We start from the raw sequence: 23497 nt of genomic DNA on the forward strand, positions 1-23497 counted from the left end.
GAAGAGAAGTAGAAATGTAATGGATTAATTCTCTTTGTAGACCTGCTGAGTTTTTCCAGCACTTTCTGTTTTTATTTCAGATTTCCAGCATCCACAGTAATATACTTTTTACTTTTGAAGTGAGCTCACTGCTGTATTGTAATAAAGGACCTCTACCATCACTTTTCTTAAGATCAGCTAACTCAGCACAAATTGGGCATTAAACCTGGAACCTGTAATGAATAGGGAGTTCTGACACATTTGAAATCTCTATTTCTTTACATTTATTTATTTATGAGAGGTGGTTGTTCAGTTTAAACTTGATTACTACAGGCTAGGAGAGAATCTCTCAGCAGTCTGCTGGTTTGGTTATTCCATGTTGAAGTGGAAACACATTTGTCTGGTCAGAAAATCATCACTTCAATGACAGATGAATGCAACTATCTGGATAGACAATACTCTTTCAGGATGAAATGCAGTATTACTATGCAAATACATTTTGATTGAAAAGCAAGTAGAAACCACTCAAATCAAACAGTATATTAAAGGGCCATGTTTTGCAGGCAAATACCTTTGTGTTTAATCTGGGTGAAGGTCAGGAGATCACTTTAATTTGTCCTGTATCTCAGCTAATCAATTCCTCTGAGCCTGTCCTGTTGGAAGTTCTCGATGCTGTGGTGGTCTTGCATTAGGGAGACTGGTCCAGGTTTTAGTATAAAGAGAGTTAAAACAGTGTTTCACATTTGATTAACTTAGTATATTGAGCTAAACTGTTCTGTAATCAAGTGAAATCAGCTTTATGGATTTTCTGCTACTGTTTACATTCAGTAAACTGATTTGTAATTTATATTTAGGTTTTGATAAGGTCCCGCATAGGAGACTGATAATGAAGTTAAGAGCCCATGGTATCCTAGCCACTTTGGCAAATTGGATCCAGAATTGGCTGAGTGGCAGGAAGCAGGTTGATGGTCAAGAGGTGTTTTTGTGACTGGATGCCTGTGTCCAGTGGGGTTCCACAGGGATCGGTGTTGGGTCCCTTGCTGTTTGTGGTATATATAAACGATTTAGACTTGAAAGTAGGAGGGTTGATCAGTAAGTTCGCAGATGACATGAAAATTGGTGGGGTGGTAAATAGTGAGGAGGATAGCCTTAGATTACAGGAGGATATAGACGAACTGGTGAGATGGGCTGATCAGTGGCAAATGGAATTTAATCTGGATAAGTGTAAGGTGATGCACTTGGGCAGGACAAATAAGGCACGGGAATACACGATGAATGGTAGGACCCTGGGAAGCACCAAGGATCAGAGGGACCTTGGTGTGCATGTCCACCGGTCCCTTAAGGTAGATAAGCGGGGCAGGTAGATAAGGTGGTTAAGGTGGCATATGGGATACTTGCCTTTATTAGCTGAGGCATAGAATATAAGAGCAGGGAGGTTATGCTGGAACTGTATAAAACACTGGTTAGGCCACAGCTAGAATATTGCGTGCAGTTCTGGAATCCGCATTATAGGAAGGATGTGATTGCACTAGAGAGAGTGCAGAGGAGATTTACCAGGATGTTGCCTGGGCTGGAGAGTTTTAGTTATGAGGAGAGACTGGATCGACTGGGGTTATTTTCCCTGGAGCAGAGGAGATTGAGGGGCGATATGATTGAGGTGTATAAAATTATGAGGAGCATTGATAGGGTAGACAGGAAGGAACTTTTCCCCTTGGTGGAGGGATCAATAACCAGGGGGCATAGATTTAAGGTAAGGGGCAGGAGGTTTAGAGGGGATGTGAGAAAGAATTTTTTCACCCAGAGGGTGGTGGGAATCTGGACCTCTCTGCCTGAAAGGGTGGTAGAGGCAGAAACCCTCATAACATTTAAGAAGTATTTGGATATGCACTTGCGATGCCGTGGCATACAAGGCTATGAGCCTAGTGCTGGCAAAGAGGATTAGAATAGTTAGGTACTTGTTTGACCGGCATAGACTCGATGGGCCGAAGGGCCTTTTTCTGTGCCATAGCCCTCTATGGCTCTATGCCCATAGTTTCAAAAGTCAAAACCTGGACATGTTGACCATCCCTCGGTAATATTGAATTTCACATTAAGGTGATATGAGAGTCTGTTCCCTACTCCAGTGCAGTGCTAAGCTGTTTCTCCCCCAGCCCTCTCATTAAGTGCTTTTATTTGGAACTACATCACCTGCTGCAAATCCTCTGCTGTCAGCAAGCTCATGGTTGCTAAGAGGTGCTGTCAACACCACATTCGGGAGATTGGCCTGGACAGATCACGCAAGAGCTCCTGGAGCAAAGGCCCAGGTGTCTCCCTGGGATTAGCTGTCAATCATCCCAGGATGTTTCCCCCCGCTCCCCCCAGCCCTGCTGTATCTGCTAGGTTTATATTCCAGCTGCATTAGTATTTTGCTGCTGCCTTGTTCCCATTGGTATAGTTTAAAGGTTGTCCAAAAAGGGAAAAGATAAAAACCAGGACATTTGAACAATTTTGAGCAGATTGTCAGGACACACTATGATTTATTTAAAACATGGGACTGTCCTGGCAAAACCAGGACATCTGGTCACACTTGTTTTTAATATATGTCATACTACGTGATAATGTTCTCTGCTGGGAGGCTCTTGGCAATTCAGTCAGCTAATTGCAATAACATTTGTGGAGAAAGAAAAACAGAGTTAACATTTCAGGTCGATGAGCATTCATCAGAACTGGAAAATCTTAGAGATGTAACAGGTTTTAAGCAAATGCAGATACAGGGAAAGAATAAAAGGGAAGGTCTATGATGGCATAGAAAGCAGGAGAGATGAAATGACAAAAGGAGTGATGGTATAAAGCAAAAGGGGATGGTAATAGCACAGATTAAGAAATGAAAAGGTGGATCTGGAGGAGGTGTAAATGGGAAATGGTAGACTTATTACCAATAACTGCTGTCCAAAATAATGGTGGTAATGATCATGATCCGAAATTATTGAACTCAGTATTGAGTCCTGAAGACTAAAGAAGTGCCTAATCAAGAGATCAGGCGCTGTTCCTTGAGCTTACATTGAGCTTCATTGGAACAGTGCAGAAGGCCAAGGACAGAGAGGTGGGAGTGGGACAGAGAATAAAAATGACAGGAAGCTGGGAGTCTGACCTGTGGACTGAACGACTGTGTTCTGCAAAGAGATCACCCAACACCTTCCCAGCCAGGGTATCTTCCCATGCAAGCGCAGGAGATGCAACATCTGCCATTTCACCTCCTTCCTTCTCACTGTCCAGGGTGTCAAATATTCCTTGCAGGTGAAACCATGATTTATTTGTACTTTCAATTTAGCGTACTGTATTGACTGCTCACAATGCAGTCCCCTCTGAACTGTGGAGACTAAATGCAGATCCTGATATAAGGTCATCAACCTGAAATATTAACACTGCTCTCACTACAGATGCTTCCTGACTACTGAGTATTTCCAGCATTTTCTGCTTTTATCTTCGATTGCCAGCATCTGCAGGATTTCACTTTTGTATTAGGGTTATATTTTGTTAAGTGACTGAACACAAGAGGGGGCTAGAGAACAAACTCCCACAGTCTTCAAGAAAGTTCAAGTCATACTAAAAAATTAAAAGACAGATTTAATTGCACTGGTATCCAGCCCAGTATCAATATCCAGGTACCCCTGAAGAGGTCATATATGTATATATGAAGACAAATTGGAGTCAGCTGTGATAGCCTTCATGATTGAATAGCTTCTTCACTATTTATGCTTGAAGGATACCAGTGCCTGTGGAACTGTATCTCAGCAAGAGTCAACATCTGCAGGTGATATGGAGAGCAAAATCAGAAAAAAAAAGATTTAAAATTTATTTTTACATTTTTTTCATTTTTTGACATGGGTTCTCTCCCTGCAGGTACTGTATCTTCCATCTTAAAACCAGTTACATCACACCCTCCTCCAAAAAATCCATCCTGGACCACTCTGACCTTGCAATCTACCACCGCATCTCCAACTTGTCTTTGTGATGAAGAAAAGCCACTTTGTACCTTTGCCACTGATTCCATCTCCCTTCCTGGCTACTGTCTTGGGTTGAACTTATTCAACCCCAAGGTGAGCCTCAGAACCCATATTCACAAAGACCCAAATGGCCTCACCCCTCCCTATCTCTATCCTCCTCCAGCCCTTTAACCCGCCCAAACTCTCCGTTCCTCGAATTGTGGGCTATTGTGTATCCTCCCTCCCTTTCTCCCACTAGTGGTGGTCATGCCTTCAGCCAGCTAGTCTCCATGCTGTGGAATTCCCTCCCTGAACCCTTCTGCCTTTCCACTTTCCTTTCATCCTTTAAGATCCTTCTACAAAGCCCATCATTTTGGTCAACCTCCCTAATAGATCTTTGGCTTGTCAAATTCTTTTGCGAGTATGCCTCTGTAAAATGCTTTACACTTGGGATGTTTTTCTATGTTAAAAGCACTGTATAATTACAAGTTGTATATTGTAATTGCAGGGTCTGATGTGATTTCTTGTTGTGTTTATATTTTAAAAATTAGCCCACTATTGCCAAAAACACCCATACCAGTATTAACCTGTAGTGCTTTTAAGGGCAAGTGTTACTAATTGTATGTGTGTGTGAAATTACTTGCTGGAGGCAGATTGAAGTATAATCTTCATTAATTTTCAGATGATATATGTAACAAAAACCATTTTCATGGCATGAATGTCACCATTATATGCCATGACTATAAACAGTACCCCAAAACCCTGTCAACACTACATGAGTATCAATGTCCCTTCAGTGATATAAAATAAATTGTTGAGTAGTACTTCAATTTGAATCTCTGAGAACTGAGCAAGGCATTGGCCATTCATGAAGTTTGCTCAAAGAATTTTTCAGAGCAATAACTGTTAACAAAACAAATGCACCAAAATGTGCAAGCAACTCAATCTTGAAGTTCCAGAGGTTGTACTAGAAACTGATTAACAGTAGGTTGACTGGGAAGAATTATGATTACCATGATTTTTATTTACAGAGTGAAACATTACAGGCATATACATCTCCTGACTCTACTCTTACACTTAAGTGTCTCTTTATATGCGCTCAAATAACGATCCAATCAGTGCCCTTCACCTGTATGTACTTAACATCAATTGATACAATTTACAACTCCTTCCCTCTTCTATTTATGAAACCATAAGTCCTATTAAATCCTTTTTCTCTTCTTCACGATCTTCCACTTTAGGTGTTTTGTACAGCTGTGGCCTTAATAAATCTCTGTCTGCTCTGTGAAATTCTGGTACAGCCACTTTACAACTCTTCCTCGGACTCCCAAGATACCTGTCCTTTTTGCGGTTTTGTGGAGTCCATGGACCATGTTTATATAGGGTGTTGTAGGCTGCACTCCCTTTTCAGTTATTTAAAAAACCTTTTATTACTGTTTTGTTTGCACTTCAGTCCCACGCTCCTGATTTACGGACACCCGGTGCGGAAGGGGGTCGGGAAGGAGGAGGACCTCCTCGTGAACCTGCTCCTGGGCCTGGCCAAGTTGGCCATTAACAGGTCCAGGCAGCGGGCGATCGAGGGGGTCGTCCCGCCCGATTGTTTGCCCCTCTTCCGTGGCTACGTTCGCGGCCAGGTGTCCCTGGAGAGGGAGCACGCAGTGTCTGCCGGCACTGTCGAGGCCTTCTGTACCCGGTGGGCACCACGGGGACTGGGGTGTTTTATCGACCCCTTTAACCACATTTTGATTTGATGTTTGTAAGTTTCCTTTAAATTTTGTCTTTGGTTTTGTAGTGACCCAAACTTAGGGGCTGCATTTTATTTTATCCCTCATTTTGTTAATTTAGTTTATTTGGTTGGCTTTAAAAGAGCTACAGCTCTTCCTCTTGATAATTCCTTTCACTGGATGAGGACAGGATTAGACTCAGCTGTTATGCCCTCCATGATCAAATAATTATGAACTCCTGCTGTTAAAATTCACACATGAAAAATGAACACTTGTGTGAGGTGTTAGAGAGTGCCAGAAAAAAAAACCCACACCCTAGCACGAATGATCACTTTCAGGAGAGAAAATAACAATAAAAATGCAACATATTTCAATATATGCCAATCCTACAAATAAAAATTCAATTTTCTCCATGACCCCCCCTCCCCATGTCTTTGTAACCTCCTCCCCCTACAACTCTTGAGATCTCTACATTCCTTCAATTTCGGCCTCTTGCATCTCTCCAATTCCCATCACTGCACCATTGGCGGCAGTGCATTCAACTACGGAAGTTCCAAACTCTGGAATTCTCTCCCTAATCCTCTCCTCCTTTAAAACCCACTTCTTTGACCAAGCTCTCAGTTATCTGATCTAATTTTTCCTTATGTGGCCTGGGTCAGATTTTGTTTGATGATGCCGCTTTGAAGCAGCTTGGGACGTTTTACCACGTTAATGGTGCTTTATTAAAAGTTGTCATTACGTGTTTAAACCAACTAGCGATTTGAGTGAAGGCAAAAAGCAGCGGGTGCTGGAAACCTGAAAGATAAACAGAAAATGCTGGACATAGCAAGTCAGGCAGCATCTGTGTGGAGAGAGAAAGTTCGGATCAATGACCTTTCATCAGACTCTTTTTGATCCTAAATTCCACTGTTAGCTATTGTCAGGGGTTCACAATAGTTTAGCAAAATTATTTGTCTGTTAACTTTGCTAACTGATTGTTGACACCTCTGGGTTAAAAATGTTGGCCCTGTCTTGCTGTTGACAGCTGTGGTGTGTTGTTTTTTTTGGGTGTAGTGTGTGGTGTTGCTGCTGGATTCTCAACCAATCACCAGAAAAGCGAAAACAAATTATTTTCACGGGGAGGAACTCGTGCCACACAAGCGGAAACCTCTTCAGCTTCGAGCGGCAGCGCTATTAGCAGTTTTATTTGTCTTCAAATAACAAACATATGGTGAGACGCGCAGGAAAATATTGTTCTTAAACAATTAAAGAGTTCTACACCGAAGAAGCCGTATTTCAAAGCACAAAATATAAAAAAAAACCACAGGAGTTAAATGGAAAAGAATTCGCTTGTGCTTCTGGTGTGAGGTAAAGTGGAGCAAACTCGGATGAGTTCGACTTTCGTTTTGACTGGTGATTAAGGTTGTTTTAAGTCTTTTTAATTCGCTTTTCTTCCTGAACCTAAATAGTTGAAAAAAAAATAGGAAAGTTACGGAAGAAACAAACCATTTATATTTCTGGTTTTTATATGATCACTCTTGTTGAAGTATGCAGCTGATTTTTAAAAAGAAAAAATTTACTCGTCGTCTGTCACTTTTGTGCAGAAAACATTTCATTAAAAGTTTTTTTAAAAACAAAGTTTGAGCGCAATTCTGAAAGCTTGCCACGGAGGAACAAACAAACCAACGTGTTTCACAAATAGTTGTATAACTTCGTTGAAGATTTGTTATTTTGATTTAACAATTGATTTTCTTAGTTTTAAAAAAAAATGATTCTTTACTGTTGAGGCTAATGGCACCAGAGAGAAATGTTGCCGTGGATCATTGGGTGAGCCAATCGGAAAAGTACCACACGCGATATCACAACCCATTCGGCCATTCTTCCCTTCCGATTGGTTGTGCTGGATGCCAAACATGGGACCTGGTGAAATAAAAACAGAAAATGCTGCAAATACTCAGGTCAGGCAGAGCCTGTGGATAGAAAAATGGTTAGTGTTTTAGGTCGATAACCTTTTATCAGAACACTTGAGTTTAAGTGTTAGGCTGACCAAGTCACTGCTGTTGAAACATGCTTGTTAAGTCAAGCACCTCGTTCACCATGGAATGCATAATCAAGAGTCAGGTTGCAAACTGATTATTTTTCATTATAGTGCTTGTAGGGAGGAAAAGCAAACTGCAAATGCTCAGCATATGCCATTACATTTTTCTCATGTCATGCAAAAATTTATATATAATATATTCCTTCACGGGATGTGGGCTTCACACAGGTGAGGCCAGCATTTATTATTGCCCATCCCTAATTGCCCTGGAGAAGGTGGTGGTGAGCTGCCTTCTCGAACCGCTACAGTCCCTGTGGTGTAGGTACACCCACAGTGCTGTTAGGGAGAGAGTTCCAGGATTTTGGAAAAATTGGGACTGTTTTCCTTTGAGAAAAGAAGGCAGAGAGGAAATCATGAGGGATCTGGACAGAGTAGATGGGGAGAAACTGCTCCCACTCATGAAAGGATCGAGAATGAGAAGGCACAGATTTAAAGTAATTAGTAAAAGAAGCAAAAGTGATATGAGGAGAAACTTTTATACGCAGCAAGTGGTTAGGGTTTGGAAATCACTGCCTGAGAGTGTGGTGGAGGCTGGTTCAATTGAAGCATTTAAAAGGAATTACTATCTGAAAAGGAAGAATGTGCAGGGTTACAGGGAGAAGTCTGGGAAATGGCACTATTGCTCATTCAGAGAGTTGGTGCAGACACAAATAGCTGCCTCCTGTGCTGTAACAATTCTGTGATTTTTTTTTTTAACCCAGTAACAGTGATATATTCCCAAGTCGGGATGGTGAGTGGCTGGGAGGGGAACTTGCAGGTGGTGGTGTTCCCCATGTGTCTGCTGCCCTTGTCTTTTGAGGTGGTAGAGGTCGTGGGTTTGGAAGGTGCTGTTGAAGGAGCCTTGGTGAGTCGCTGCAGTGCATCTTGTAGATGGTGTACACGCTGCTACCCCTGTGTGTCGGTGGTGGAGGGAGTGAATGTTTAAGGTGCTGGAATGGATGCCATTCAAATAGGAGCAGGAGTAGGTCATCTGGCCACTCAAGCCGGCTCCCCATTTAGTAAGATCATGGCTGATATGATTGTGGCCTGAACTCCATTTTCCTGTCTCCCTTGCCCCCCCCCCCTATCCCTTGGGTAACCTTGGCACCCTTACCTCCCAGTAACTTTCACCCCCTTCAAACATTTCTGCTCTCTATATGTGGTGCGTAATACTGAAGTACACTACCATGTATCATTTGGCCTTTAACACATTGCCCAAGTATCCATTCTTTACGTGCCAGCCAAGATCAGAGTTGTCCAACAGAAATTGCTGACTAGCCACTGATGTGACTATGGTACCATAGTTGTAGCCCAGGCACTACTTTTAGCAGAAAAGGCCTTACATATACTCTCATAATATGAGTAAATATACTCCACTGTGCTTAACACACAGCTCCCATCATTCAGTAACAGTACTGACCTAGACGGTGACAGTTGGTTGGTCAACTATTCAGGCGTCATTGGTGAGCTTTCTCCTGCTCTTGCCCATTGTTTACATGCATGCGCTTTCCAGCAAGAGTCAAGAGCAGGAGCTGTTGTTGATATTCCCTTTCCTAGCCTGTAGCACTGAGGTTGATTGTGGTATCTCAATTACTACCTCAGCTGAAGTACTAAAACACTTTAAAGTCACCTGTGTCACAATATTCATGCTGCACAAAATGGTAATGAAAGTAGACCACAAACTTGGAAAAACAAAGTATTACAATATTTGATAACTAATGCAGTTATGCTGGATTGAATTTACAACTCTGAAATTCCTGACTTATAGCTTCTTGCCCCATATAAAAAGGAGAACCAAGGGGCCCAGTTTAAGAATGAGGTTTCCCTTTTAAGACAGTGATGAGGAGAAATTTTTTTGAGGGTCGTCAGTCTGTGGAATTCTCTTCCCCAGAGAGCAGTGGAGGTTGGGTCATTGAATTTATTCAAGGCTGAGTTAGACAGATGTTTGATCGACAAGGGAGTCAGGGGTTATGGGGGACAGGCAGGAAAGTGGAGTTGAGACCACAAACTGATCAGCCATGATCTTCTTGAATGGTGGAGCAGGCTTGAAGGGCCAAATGACCTACCCCTGCTAAGTCCTGTGTTCCTATGAGTGCATTAGTTATAAGTAACATCAAAATAGAGCATGCCTTTAAATGGGTTGGTTTTGTTTGTATGTGATTTGAAGTAAATTAAAGCACCTCTTCTAAATAAAAATTGGAAGTGGTCAACACCAGTCTGTCCAAAGTCCAGACTACCAGTACACCACTTTCAGTCATTTCTCCTCTTATAATCCACAGGTATTCATAACCAGGCATAGTATAATCTAACTATTACTTGTGTTATATTGGTTTGGGTTGAGGGTTGATTAATAGACAGAAAATAAAGTAAGAATAAATAAACCACTTTCGGGTTGGTGGGTTGTTACTGGTGGGGTGTCGCAAGGTTGCTGGAAAGTAAACTGGAGGATGTGAAGAGGTTGCAAAGGAATATAGACCAGGTGAATGGAGTATACTCTGGGGAAATGTGAAATTATTCACTTGGATAGGAAAGCAGAATATTGTTTTAAACAGTGAGAGACTAGTAAATGTTGATAAGCAGAGGGATTTGGGTGTACATGAACCGCAGAAAGCTAACATGCAGGTACAGCAAGCAATTAGGAAAGAAAATGGTATGTTGACTTTCATAGGAGGTTGGAGTATAAAAGTAGGGAATTCTTGCTGCAATTATATTGGACTTGGTGAGACCAAGGAAGGATGCACTTGCTTTAGGGGAGTGCAACCACGGTTCACCCAGACTAATTCCTGGGATGAGAGGATTGTCCTATGAGGAGAGATTTGAGCAGAATGGGCTGATATTCCCTGGAGTTTAGAAGAATGAGAGGTGATCTCATTGAAGTGTATAAAATTCTTAAGAGGGCTTGACGGGGTAGATGTCGAGAGGCTGTTTTTCCTCCCTGGCTGGAGAGTCTAGAACTGGGGGTGGGGGGAGGTCACAGGCTCAGGATAAGGGGTCAGCCATTTAGGATTGGGATGAGGAGAAATTTCTTCACTCAAAGGATTGTGAATCTTTGGAATTCTCTACCCAAGAGGGTTGTGGATGCTCAATCATTGAGTATATCTGAAACTAAGATCAATAGACTTTTACATACTAAGAGAATAAAGGGATATGAGGATTGGGTGGGGAAGTGGTGTTGAGGTAGATGATCAGCCACAATTAAATGGTGGAGCGGGCTCAAGGGGCTTTATGGCCTACTCTTTTTCTCAATATTTCTGCCATGGTGATGAAATACAGCCCTGCAGTCCATTTTTAAAAATTAAAAAGTTGGCTTGGCTTTGATCATGCCAAAATCAAAGCAGTGCAAATCTACCTCCCAAGTTGGTCCCAAACCTAATGTAGAATATCCGATGCCAGTTCAACTGCAGTTACACAACTTTCCTCACTTCTATTGCAATGTGGAAACCATTTTGCGGTGATATAAAATGTGCAGCATTATATCTGAACTATTCTTGTTATCAGTTGGTGAAATAAGTCCTGTAGTCACATGATAACATTTCACTTTCTTGTCTACTACATAGAATTACATCGAGTCCATAGCACAGAAACAGATCATTTGACATAACTGGTCTGTGCCAGTGTTTATCCTACTCCAGCCTCCTCCCACCTCTACTTCATCTAACTCTATCACCATATCCTTCTATTCCTTTCTCCCTCGTGTTTATCTAGCTTCCCCTTAAATGCAATGACTTGTCGTAGCAAGTTCCACATTCTCACCACTCTGGGTAAAGTTGTTTTTCTTGAATTCTCTATTGCATCTATTAGTGACTGTCTTGTATTTATGGCCCTTAGGTTTGGTCTTTGCACAATTGGACACATCTTCCCTATGTCTTAAAGACCTCTATTGGGTCGCCCCTCAGTCTTTACTTTTCTGGACAAAAGAGCCCCAGCCTGTTCAATCTTTTCTAATGGTTATAACCTCTCTCTTCTGGTATCATCCTTGTAAATCTTTTTTGCACTTTTTTATAATATGGCGATCAGAACTGTGCACAGTTCTCAAAGTATGATCTAAACAAGTTTTTATATATAAATTTAACACAACCTCTCTTTCAATTCTATCCCTCTAGAAATGAACCCCCAGTGTTTTTAATGGTTTTAGTAGCCTGTGTTGTGCTTACAACTGTGTATCTGCACTCCTAGATCCATTTGCTGCTCTGCCTCTAATTGCAGTGGAGTATCATTGTTCGGTAATCATCTGATTTGATTAGAGAAATTGCTTGTCCACTCTTGCAGTTTATGTTGTGATCTCAGCCCCTGGATATTTTACACCGTTGATACTACAGACAAGAAATGGAGCAAGTTTTGGCAGTTAGATCTCTTGAATCCATTTTCCATTTTTCTTTGTCTTGGGATTCATAATATATTCTTCATGACCAATTTGTGCCATTGTGTTTAATGATTTTTTTGACCCATGTCCACTAGCTTAGTGATTTCTGTACACTAGAAATTCTGTTGTTCATCCACAGTCCCTAGCTTCTCATCATTTAGAAAATGCTTTGATCTATCTTTCTGGGGTCCAAAGTGGATGACCTCACTTGCCCCACATTGAACTATATCTGCCACAGTTTTACCCACTCGCTTAATCTATCAGTGTCCCATTACAGCTTCCTGTTCCCATCTACACTATTTACTGTGCCTTCCAACTTTGTACCATCTGCAAACCCATTCCAACAACAGAGACATCTGTAATTTTGAGGCCTTGGTTTAATTTGAATTTGGCAGGCAAGCTATGGGCATCCTGATGCAGCTCTCCAGCTGCCTTGAAGTTCACATTGGCAACATCAATAGATGCTCTCCTATCCACCGTGCTAGTGACATGCTTTAAAAAATTCAACTAGATTAATCAGACTTGACCCACCCTTCACAAATCCTCTTTGAAAGATGGGAGGAGGCTTGAGTGGAACGTGAACACCAACATGGACTGGTTGGGCCAAATGATCTGTTTCTGTGCTGTATATCCTATGTATGTAATCCTGTGACTCTCTTTGATCAGCCCATACTTGTCCAATTGTTCAGTCACTCTGTCTCTGGTGCTAAATTCCAGTAACTTCCCCACAACTGAAACTGACAGACCTGTGGTTTCTTGGTTTCCCCCTTTAAATAATGGAGTGACGTAGGAAAATAGGACTTGCTGGATGAAAAAAGACCAAGGTCCATCTAGTTGGCCTTCTGCTACCCTGTTAGTTGTATGATACAACAATAATGGAGTTATTAACTAATAGTAATATATCTATCAATTAATCTACAACAGACCCAAAAATTACACAAGAAAAGCCCAGTGGTGGAAAGCTTTGGGAAAGTTTACCTTTTTCCTCCTAAACCTGCTACCCTCACTACATGTCATGTCTTGAATTTCTCACATACTGTCTCCATTTGCAGTTTTCCAATCCAAAGGCAATTCCTGAATCTAGAGAGTTGTAGAAAATTATGACCGCACACCTGCAATTTCTTCACCTGTTTCTTTTAATAACCTGGGCTGGAAATCATCAGATCCTCGTTATGTCTTGACATGTTTGCAGGACATTAATCTGCATGCTATTTTATTGTGTTAATTTGTTTACTCTAAATGGGATAATACCTTTGTTAAAATAGTTCGAGACATGCCATCAGAATGTGTTGTGTTTTATTATTGGCAATGCATATTAGTGAAATGTCCTAAATTATTTTGGCTGTTTTGGTAGAAAGTCTAGCAGCTAATAATAAGAATTTTGTCAGCAACATTTTGAATGCAATAGCATAGGATAGATCGGCTGCCATTATTGTGTGATGCCTTGACTAGTCATGAATCATGTGCCTTGCATGAGAGTGTTGCACACTCCATAGAGTTTTATACTGAAGTGTACAGTGTCCCTGAATATGTTTTGGATTATGCCATTTCTCTGGCACTCAAGGCATTTAAAAAAAACTTGAGACAGAAAAAGGGGTGGGGAGAAAACTTTGATCTGATAAGACACATTGTTGACCTCTACAGGGAAGTGACTGGTTGTGGTAGGAGCTTAGTTCCCTGCTTCTCACGGTTTCACTCAAGATACCCACAATAGTCAAAGCTTACATCAACTTGTAATTTTTTTTGACCATTGACATCACAAGGTGCTCGTAAAACAAAAAGGTGTGGTCAAAAAGCTGTTAAGGGGGTTATTTTAGCAAATAAATTCATATCCTGTAAACTGGTGCTTGACATGGGTTGCACTCGTAAATGCTATTACCTGTTTTTTTTCCCCGCTGAGAAGGTTAAAGGCAAAGCTCTCGTGTAGTTGTAGAGAAAAGTATATGCGAGTAATGGAATAGCAACTGTTGTGTCTCTGGGTGCTGGTTTGCTTGGTAGGAGGCTCAACCTGCTCAGCAGCTGCCCCTGGCCTGTGAGGTGAGTGCAGTGTGAGCTGGCAGGGGAATTGGTGCTTCTGCAGGAAGCAGGCGCAGGCATGAGACCATGGTCCCAGGGATGCACAAAGGCATTCCTCCAAACATGCCACTTTTCATAAAAAGAAAAAAAACACACTGCAATTGCAAGGTACCCACATTGGTGGTCTATAAAGAAAGTCGTCATGAGCGAACAAATCTGTTCATTCTAGCTTGTCTCACCTTTGTCTGGCTGTACACACGCATTGCGTAAATAATCTTTAAAGCGTTCAGGTCTTCTAATGGTACACGTGTGGGTTGCTATTGGTTGTTTGTCTGGTGTCTGCTGGTACCTGGGGCAACTTTGCCTCACCAGGGAATGTCGTTGCCGTAGCGAGTGTTGCTGCTGATCTGTTGCGTTTGTTGGGGAGCAGTTGACCTCTGGGACTGATGGCCGTTCCGTCCCTTGTTCAGTTGGCAAAATCAACTCTTCCTTGCCTGCTGTGAAGGAGTAGCTTCTCCGGTTGCGTGTGCCTGTGGTCGCGATGATATATCTGGTTGTTTCCTTTCACCACACACATTCAAGGCGACAACTGCTTTACACTGGTTCCAGTTTGCCAAGTGGGCTGAATTTTGTTGAATGCGTTGAATGTTTGCACTCTGTCTGGCTCTCAACTCTGGCAATAATTTGGCCACTTTATCAAAAGTGAAATTTGGCTTTGTCATTCCAGTTTGATTTTTTTTTCACTCACTCCTGTTACTACTTCAGTAGTTTTTTTTTTAGCTATTGGAAGAGCAGTTTGGGTGCAGCATGACATTAGTCACTGGACTGGACTACTTTCCACGCCCTTACTAGGTGTGCTTCTCCACTCTGCCTTGTACACATCTGTACTGGATCTACTTGAGTTTTTGATTTGCTTTGGTAATTTTCACCGCTGCCTCAGCCTTTCCATTTGACTGAGGGTAGTGTGGTGATGATGTGTAGTGCTGAATTTCCCAATCATTCATGAAGTGCCTGAATTCTTCATTCATGAACTGGAGGGCCATTGTCGCTTATCACAATGTCAAGAATGCCATGAAGACCAAAGTGTGCTTTCAGGCTTCTACGATCTCACTGGCAGTCGTTGCCATCGGCTTGTCTAACTCCCATAGTCTGAATGGTAGTCAACGGTGTCAAGATAATCAGTTCCAAAGATAGTGACAAAGCCTGCCCCAAGCTTCTTCAGTTGCCGTCTGGGATGTCATGAGTGGCTCTTTAGCTTAATGTTCTCTACAAGCACTGCACTGGCTGATGTGGTCCTTAATCTCATTGCTCATGTTTGGCCAGTGGAACACTTCTTTTGTCTTCCTCAGACTAGACTCAATTTCTTGATGGATTGCATGGATGTGCGTCAGCATCTCTTTTCTCATCTCTTTAGGGACAATGACTCTAGTCCCTTTGTACAAGATGCCATCTTGGGCAATCACTTCATCTCTGTACGCCCAATGCTCTTTTAAAGCAACAGGTGAGTCCTTGATGCTTTCAGGCCAACCTTTCATCACTACTTCCTGTAGCAATTGGAGAGTTGTATCCCATTGCATAGTTTGCTTGACCTGAGCAAGATGCTTGTCTGTCAGATTCAATGTCTCTGCTGGGTTGAAGACTTCTAGAGCATGTTGTGCTGTTGCTTCTTGTTGAACCTGGAAGATTTCACATGCCGTACTAGCATCATCAACTCCCTTCAAAGGGAGTGTCTCTCTTGACAGCAGGTCAACGATGTACATTTGCTTCCCTTGCTTGTACTTCATTTCCAAATGATATCGCTGAAAACGAAGTAACATCCTTTGCAGGTGTTTTTGGAGCAGATAGAAGTGCTTCGAAAATTGCTTTGAAGTGGCTTGTGGTCAGAATCTACCGTCACTTTCTCTCTCCCAGGCACTGATTAAAATGTTCACAAGCAAAGACAATAGCCAGGCACTCTTTCTCAATCTGTGCATAACATCATTCTGTTTGCATTAATGTTCTGGATGCAAATGCAACTAATTGTCCTTGCTACGTGAAGGCAACTCCAAGTCCTGTTTTGCTGGTATCACACTGCAGGGTGACTTCATTGTTGACATCATAGCTCAGCACTGGCATTGTCGACATTAGTTTGATGTGAGTGAAAGCTGCTTGTTCTGTGCCCCAATATCACTGAACATCCTTTGCAGTGAGCTTGCATAAAGGTTCACACTTTGATGACAAACTGAGCAAGAACTTTGCTAAATAGTTCACAAATACAACAAATTGTTACATTGTCTTCACATCTGTTGGCTGCTGCATCTCTTCTACAGCTCGCATCTTATCAGGATCAGGACAAAGTCCTTCTGCTGTCAGCACATGACTGATGTACTTGACTTCAGCCATCTTCAGTTTCAGCTTCTTGTTCAGCTTCAGGTTCATCTGGCGAGGCTCTCTCCAGCAGTCCCACTATATTCTGATCATGGTCTGCGATGGCTTCTTCCATTGTACCTCCACATCCATAGACTAGCAGACCATCCACAATCGATTCCACTTCTGGAAGATCATTGACTATCTCATGCTGTCTGCGTTGATACTCTTCTGGAACAGTAAAAATGCCAAGCGGCATGCGCAACCATCCGTACCTCCCAAATGGTGTCCAGACCGTAGTCATAAAACTGCTGCTTTCATCCAATTTCACTTGCCAGTATCCATCCTTCACATCTAGGGTGGTAAAGATCTTTGCCTTGGCATGTTGTAGTAAAATTTCTTCAATGGTTGACATGGTGGCAGTGAGATCTCTTTATTGAGATCCTTTGGATCTATGCACACACTCAGCTTTCCAGATTTTTTTCACCGTTACCATATTGCTAATCCAGTCTGTAGGGAGTAAGACTCCCATCTTTTCCAGCTCCTCTATCTTGTCTTCCAGCTGCCCACAAGTCCAGCCTGAAACTCTCCTCGGAAGAGTTTTTTTTTATTCATTCACAGGATGTGGGCTTCGCTAGCTGAGCCAGCATTTATTGCTTATCCCTAGCTGCCCTTGAGAAAGTGGTGGTGAGCTGCCTTGAACCGCTGCAGTCCATGTGGTGTAGGTACACCCACAGTGCTGTTAGGAAGGGAGTTCCAGGATTTTGACCCAATGACCGTGAAGGAACGGTGATATATTTCCAAGTCAGGATGGTGTGTGACTTGGAGGGGAACTTCCAGGTGGTGGTCTTCCCAACTATCTGCTGCTCTTTGTCCTTCCAAATGGTAGTGGGCGTGGATTTGGAAGGTGCTGTCAAAGGAGCCTTGGTGAATTCCTGCAGTGCATCTTGTAGATGGTACACACACTGCTGCTACAGTGCGTCGGTCGTGGAGAGAGTGAATGTTTATGGATGTGGTGCCAATTAAGTGGTCTGCTTTGTCCTGGGTGATGCTAAGCTCCTTGAGTGTTGTGGGAGCACTCATCCAGGCCAGTAAAGAGTATTCCAGCAAACATCCCCACTTCGGACCTTGTGATGGAAGGAAGGTCATTGATGAAGCAGCTGAAGATGGTTGGGGAGAGGACACTAACCTGAGGAACTCCTGCAGTGATTTCCTGGGGCTGAGATGATTGGCCTCCAACAGCCCCAACCATCTTCCTTTGTGCTAGGTATGACTCCATCCAGCGGAGAGTTTCCCCCCTGATTCCCATTGACTCCAGTTTTGCTAGTTCTCCTTGATTCCATGCTCTGTCCAATACGACCTTGATGTCAAAGGCAATCCCTCTCATCTCACTTTGGGAATTCAGCTCTTTTGCCCATGTTTGAAACAAGGGCTGTAATGAGGTCAGGAGCTGAGCGGCCCTGGCAGAACCCAAACTGGGCGTCAGTGAGCAGGTGATCGAGAGTCGACTGACTGGGGCAGTAGTTGACTGGGTTGGATTTGTCCTGCTTTTTGTGTACAGGACATACCTGGGCAATTTTCCACAGCACTCTGACTTGTAGTGGAGGGATACCTGAGAATTATTCCTACATGTCATAAGCAGCATTCCGCAAACCATTTCTTCAATAAGATGTAACTTTTTCATTGGGTTGGTTTGTGGTTGGAAGTGTTGACTACTTCTCTATTATCCAAGTGAAAGTTATACCAATGGCACCATATTTATCCTGTGAGTACCTGAGCCATGTAGACGGCAACTTGCATTTATATAGTGCCTTTAATGTGGAAAAACTCCTGAAGGGCTTCACAAAGGTGCAATAACAAATGGAGCAGAATATTCCCTGCTGTGCTGTGTGAATTGATCCCAGACAGGCGGTAGTAGGGGTGCTGCAAATGGCTTCCATGCTCCTGCTGGAAATGAGAAGGTCCTCCAGCACCTCACCAAGGTGACCATTATGAATGAGCTTTGACAACCAATGGGCTATTCAGTGATTGCTGTTGAACCTGATTCTGTTGTCACTCGTCACCCAACATCCATGCGCCTAAATGTTTGAGGAGTTTTTTTAAAATTGCATTGTTCCACCATTATCAACCAATTTCAAAACAAACTGTGGTACAAAGCTTAGCACTAAATTAGTCCACCTTTCAAAACAAGTTCTTCCTGGTGCCAGACATGCTGGTCAGGTTCAGGAAGGGATGATTTGTGTACCACGCAATCTGACTGCTGCTCAGGTTCTGGGCAATAAATGAGGTCAGTATCTAAACCACACCTAGGGATCTAGGGTAAATGTTTTTGTAAGATCAGCCTAGCTCCTACATTGAAATAAATATTTTGCAGTAACTGCAGTGCTTACAAAGTGTTATTTTATTGAAAAACCTTGTTAAAGGGCTAAAGACTGCAGTGCTGGACCCCACCATGTTAGGAAACAGCTGGAGAGAAGGCAAACTAAATAAAAGAAGTTGTAGTTATTTCCTGAAAGTTTAAAAAGTCAGTAAATTCTAAGTTAATATTTTTTAAAAACTGTATCAATCACTTTGAACAATTATCCAAAGGTATACAGGATAGATACAGCAATTAAAACATGAAGCATGCCCTGCAGATTGCAAACTGTACAAGCCAGCATGTTACAACATATCCACTGATTCCACATGGATTACTGAGATTCCTGCCTTTTTAAAAAAAAAAAGGCTCAGTTCAAGCCGGTAGTGGGCAGAAGTGGGCCAGTGTAGGCAGCAATTTTAAAGTGCAGTTGTCCATTCCCACTGGGTGGGGTGAGCTAAAATGACCCCGTGTGTCAAGAGATTTAAACTGTGCATTTCCTTTTTGATTTATTGAATCCAGTGTCAGAGTCCTGAAAGTTGGCCTTGGCACATTAGAATGTATTCCTATTTTCAGGATCCTCGACCTTAATTTGTATTTTCGGTGTCAGTGCCTGTACAAGCTGAATTCTGGATTGGTAGTCTTGTGCTTTTGCAGTTTTTTTCAAACTGTCTTTTTAAAGATGTTGAAATTGTTCGAAGTTGGAGTGATGCCAAGCAGAAACCCAAACATTGCTGTAATACCATTGTGTAAGGAATTGTGACATGACTCCATGTAGTACCACAATATGAGTTGGAGCTCCAAATCCCTGCCATCTTATCCTTCAGAGCTCTTTTTGGTAACTGAATAAAACCAGAAAAGTATTTGTATAATGCTCTATTGTTCCTACACTTTGTTAATCATTGATCTGTGTTACTATGTTAACTGCTGCTTTGGATGATTGTGTTTCTTTTACAGCATACACACTATTTAAGCTGTTTCTTAAAATGTCAGGAAAGGCACTATAAATCTGAGATTTCTTCCTAAAGTTGTTTGTTTTTTATATTCGTTTTTGAGAAGTGTGTCGCTGGCAAGGCCAGCATTTATTACCCATTCCTAATTGCCCCTTGAGAAGGTGGTGGTGAGCTGCCGCCTTGATCCACTGCAGTCCAGGTGGTGTAGGTATACCTACAGTGCTGTTGTAGGGAGTTCCAGGATTTGGACCCAGTGACAGTGAAGGAATGAATGGCTGATATAGTTCCAAGTAAGGATGGTGTATAATTTTTGGGGACTCGCAGGTGGTGGTGCTCCCATGTGTCTGCTGCCCTTTGTTTTTCTGATCTCGGGTTTGGGCGGCGCTGTCGATGGAGCCTTGGTGAGTTGCTGCAGTGCATCTTGTAGATGGTACACACACTGCTGCCGCTGTGCGTTGGTGGTGGAGGGAGTGAACATTTAAGGTGATGAATGGGGTCCTGGATGTTATTGAGCTTCTAGTGTTGTTGGAGCTGCACTCATCCAGGCAAGTGGGGAGTATTCCATCACACTCCTGACTTGTGCTTTGTAGATGGTGGACAGGCTTTGGGGAGTCAGGAGGTGAGTTACTTGCCTCTGACCTGCCCTTTATAGCCACAGATTTTCGATGGCTGATCTGGTTAAATTTCTGGTCAATGGTTACTCTCTGGATGTTGATAATACTGTTGAATGTCAAAAGGAAGTTGGTTAGATTCTTGGTGGAAATGGTCATTGCCTGGCACTATGCAGCGTGAATTTCACTTCTCATTTATCAGTCCAGGCCTGAATGTCATCCAAGTCTTGCTGCATGTGGCATGGACTGTTTCCGTATCTGGAGTTGCGAATGGGACTAAAGTAAACAGCAAACAACCCTATTTCTGACTATGTTGGAGAGAAGGTCATTGATGAGACAGCTGAAGATGGCTGAACCTAAAAAACTACCCTGAGGAACTCCTGCAGCAATGTCCCAATACTGAGATGATTGATCTCCAACAACCACAACCATCTTCCTTTGTGCTAAGTATGACTCCCCCAACCGATAAGAGTGTTTCCTCCCACCCCCTTGTGGCTCCTTGATGTCACATTAAGTCAAATGCTGGCTTGATGTCAAGGGCAATAACTCTTACCTCACCCCTGGAATTCAGCTCTTTTGTCTATGTTTGGACCAAGGCTGTTGTGCATTAAAATGTTGAAATACTAGTTCAGCTGGACATGTTTATCCTATACTAGCCACAAGCTCTGTTTTTAGAAACAAGAAAATCTATGGCTCAGAAGGCGACCATTCAACCCATTGTGTCGGTGTTGGCTGAAAAGAGCAATCCAGTCTCGTAACCCTGTAGGTTACAGCACTTCAAGTGCATATACAAGTATTTTTTTTAAGTGCGTCTGTTCCACCCTTTCAGAATGTGATTTCCAGACTCCCACCATGCTCTGGGTGAAAAAACTTCTCCTCCGCCCCCTTCTAATCCTTCTGTCAATTACATTAAATCTATGACCCCTGGTTATTAACTTCTCTGCTAATGGAAACCGATCCTTCCTATCAACTCTGTCTAGGCCCCTCACAATTTTATGCACCTTAATTAAATCTCCCCTCAGCCGCCTTTGTTTCAAAGTAAACAATCCCAGCCTATCCAATCTTTCCGCTAAATTTCTCTATCCCTGGCAACATCTTTGTAAATCTCCTCTGCTCTATACGATCACATCCTTCCTGTAATGTGGTAACCAGAACTGTATGCAGTACTCTAGCTGCGGTCTAACTAGCGTTTTATACAGATCTTCCTTGCTCTTATACTCCGTACCTCAGCTACTAAAGGGAAGTATCCTGTGTGCCTTTTTAACCACCTTAACTACCAGTCCAGTACCTTTTTTTTTGCTTTTCTTTTACTATCTGTCAACTGACGTGGCTTGGGCCATATAGCTACTAGGTGGTCTCTAGGAGTCGGTGTTTGTTTATTCTGGAAGGAAGGTTGAGTAAGCTGTGATCCAACTTGTGTGGATTTTTAAATCTCGTTGTTACTATGAACAGGAAATGTTTATTGTACCCTGACAATTGCTGTGTTTGTGGATCAGGTCTAAGATATTCTGACTCTTAGAATTTCTGCACAATGTCAAAACAAATAAGTGAGAATGAAGAACATTTAAACAGGCACTGCCATATGTGGATGCCTAGAGGTGTAGGTAAGTTTCCCATTTTACTTTTTGGTTATAAAGTGTTCTTTATTACTTTTTCATTTTGTCATGCATTTTGTGCTGCTATTTGGGTCTTTTTTTTTTTCTTTGTGTTGCAAGGTATTTAATTTCTAGACATCTTGCTCCCAGCAACAAAAGTGGGCAAGATGGGAATTCTTTTAATTGGGAGCTCCAATGATTCACCCAGATTTGGAGAGGGAAGGACAGTTTTTGCAGGATCAAGAAAGGAGTGTGTACAACCATCCTTACTCCAAGGCCTATGTCTACTTGCCTAGACAGTCCTTCTGGGGTATCTCAGAAGACTTGTCTTTGGCTCTGCTTCACAAAGGAGCTCCCACATCATTATGCCATTTCTTGGAATCCAGTTAAGTAGACAGCTTGTACTACAGGGGTGACTCTTGTGCGGACATACATTAAAACCCGGTGACATGCTAAATCAGTCAGTCACTGTGTGCACAGATATATATCAGTCATGGAGGCCTTTTGTGTAAGAGGCAATAAGTTCACCACTTTTCCTGTGGATATGAGACTTTGGTTTGACAAGACACAGAACATTAATGGGTGTCAGAACTCAAGGGTAAACAGTGCATAGGCCTATAGATTGTTGAGCCTGCAGCCCGTCTCCTGATAGATGAGATGTACTGCTGTCCTCTAGGACGGGTGTGCTGAAGTGCCAAATAGGGAAACCCTCCTTGTACTTGTTTCATGCAATAACATGTCTGTTTTGCCAGCTATCAGCCAAGGATTAGGTTCTGTGCGGTTCTGTCATTCCCCCACAAACTCTGTTTCATGCTTTCATGATGAGTTTTCTTTCACTTCATTCTACTGGGCACTTTTTTTTTCTCTCTTTCCTCTTCAGTACGACCGCCCCGCCCTGCCGCCCAGATCCAAATGATGGACTTTGAGACGTTAGTCATACATGCTATCATCATTCCCCTTTTCAGCCATCAGTTATAAAGATTAATAACCTTTTTTGTGCAGGTATCAGTGGTAAAATATAATGGCATTTGTGATATCTCAAATCACATTACTTTCTTGGCAACAAGAAGGTTTTGACCTTTATTAATCTTTGGGTGTGAGAATTTTTTCTTTGCTCAAATTAAACAGACTTGCATTTATCCAGTACCTGTCATGACTTCAGGTTGGTCCAAACCACTTTGCAGCCAAAATAGAAAATAATGGTAACCAATTTCCACTTAATACAGTCCCACAAACAGCTGTAATGATTTTATGACTCTTATGATAATGACCAGATAAGTCTAATGGCGGTCCCTCGAACGAGGAGGACACTTACCATGGAGTCCTAGAGTGGGAGGGAGAGCAAGAAAGAAAGGAGGAGAGTAAAAGAATAGGGGTAAAGTCAGTGCAAAGTAAAGGGGGTGGGAAAGTAACAGCATTAAGAGGGGGAAAAAATCTAAAATCCACGTTCCCGTCATTGGTCAGTCCATGGTTGCGACTTCTTGAGCTTTCTTCTTGCTCTTGTGTTTTCAGCCTTCGTCATCCGTCTTGCTT

The 23497-nt window shown here is 42.4% G+C and overlaps 1 protein-coding gene across 8 annotated transcripts in view; it reads left to right on the top strand.

Moving 5' to 3' along the window:
• Positions 1–23497, top strand: part of LOC144672768 (signal transducer and activator of transcription 5B-like) — a 186138-nt gene that overhangs the window by 66499 nt on the left and 96142 nt on the right. For 2 of the 8 annotated variants that reach the window (XM_078534742.1, XM_078534750.1), the window contains exon 1: positions 6780–7069. The exons of 2 other annotated variants lie outside the window; for them this stretch is intronic. The gene's annotated coding sequence lies outside the window, so the exon portion shown is untranslated. Of the gene's footprint in view, positions 1–6779; positions 7070–7583; positions 7606–7687; positions 7769–23497 lie in introns of those variants that run through there. 4 more of the 8 variants (XM_078534743.1, XM_078534745.1, XM_078534749.1 and 1 more) reach the window with 4 other exon arrangements.

This window comes from Cetorhinus maximus, chromosome X, assembly GCF_964194155.1.
Source record: "Cetorhinus maximus chromosome X, sCetMax3.hap1.1, whole genome shotgun sequence".
NCBI lineage: Eukaryota > Metazoa > Chordata > Chondrichthyes > Lamniformes > Cetorhinidae > Cetorhinus > Cetorhinus maximus.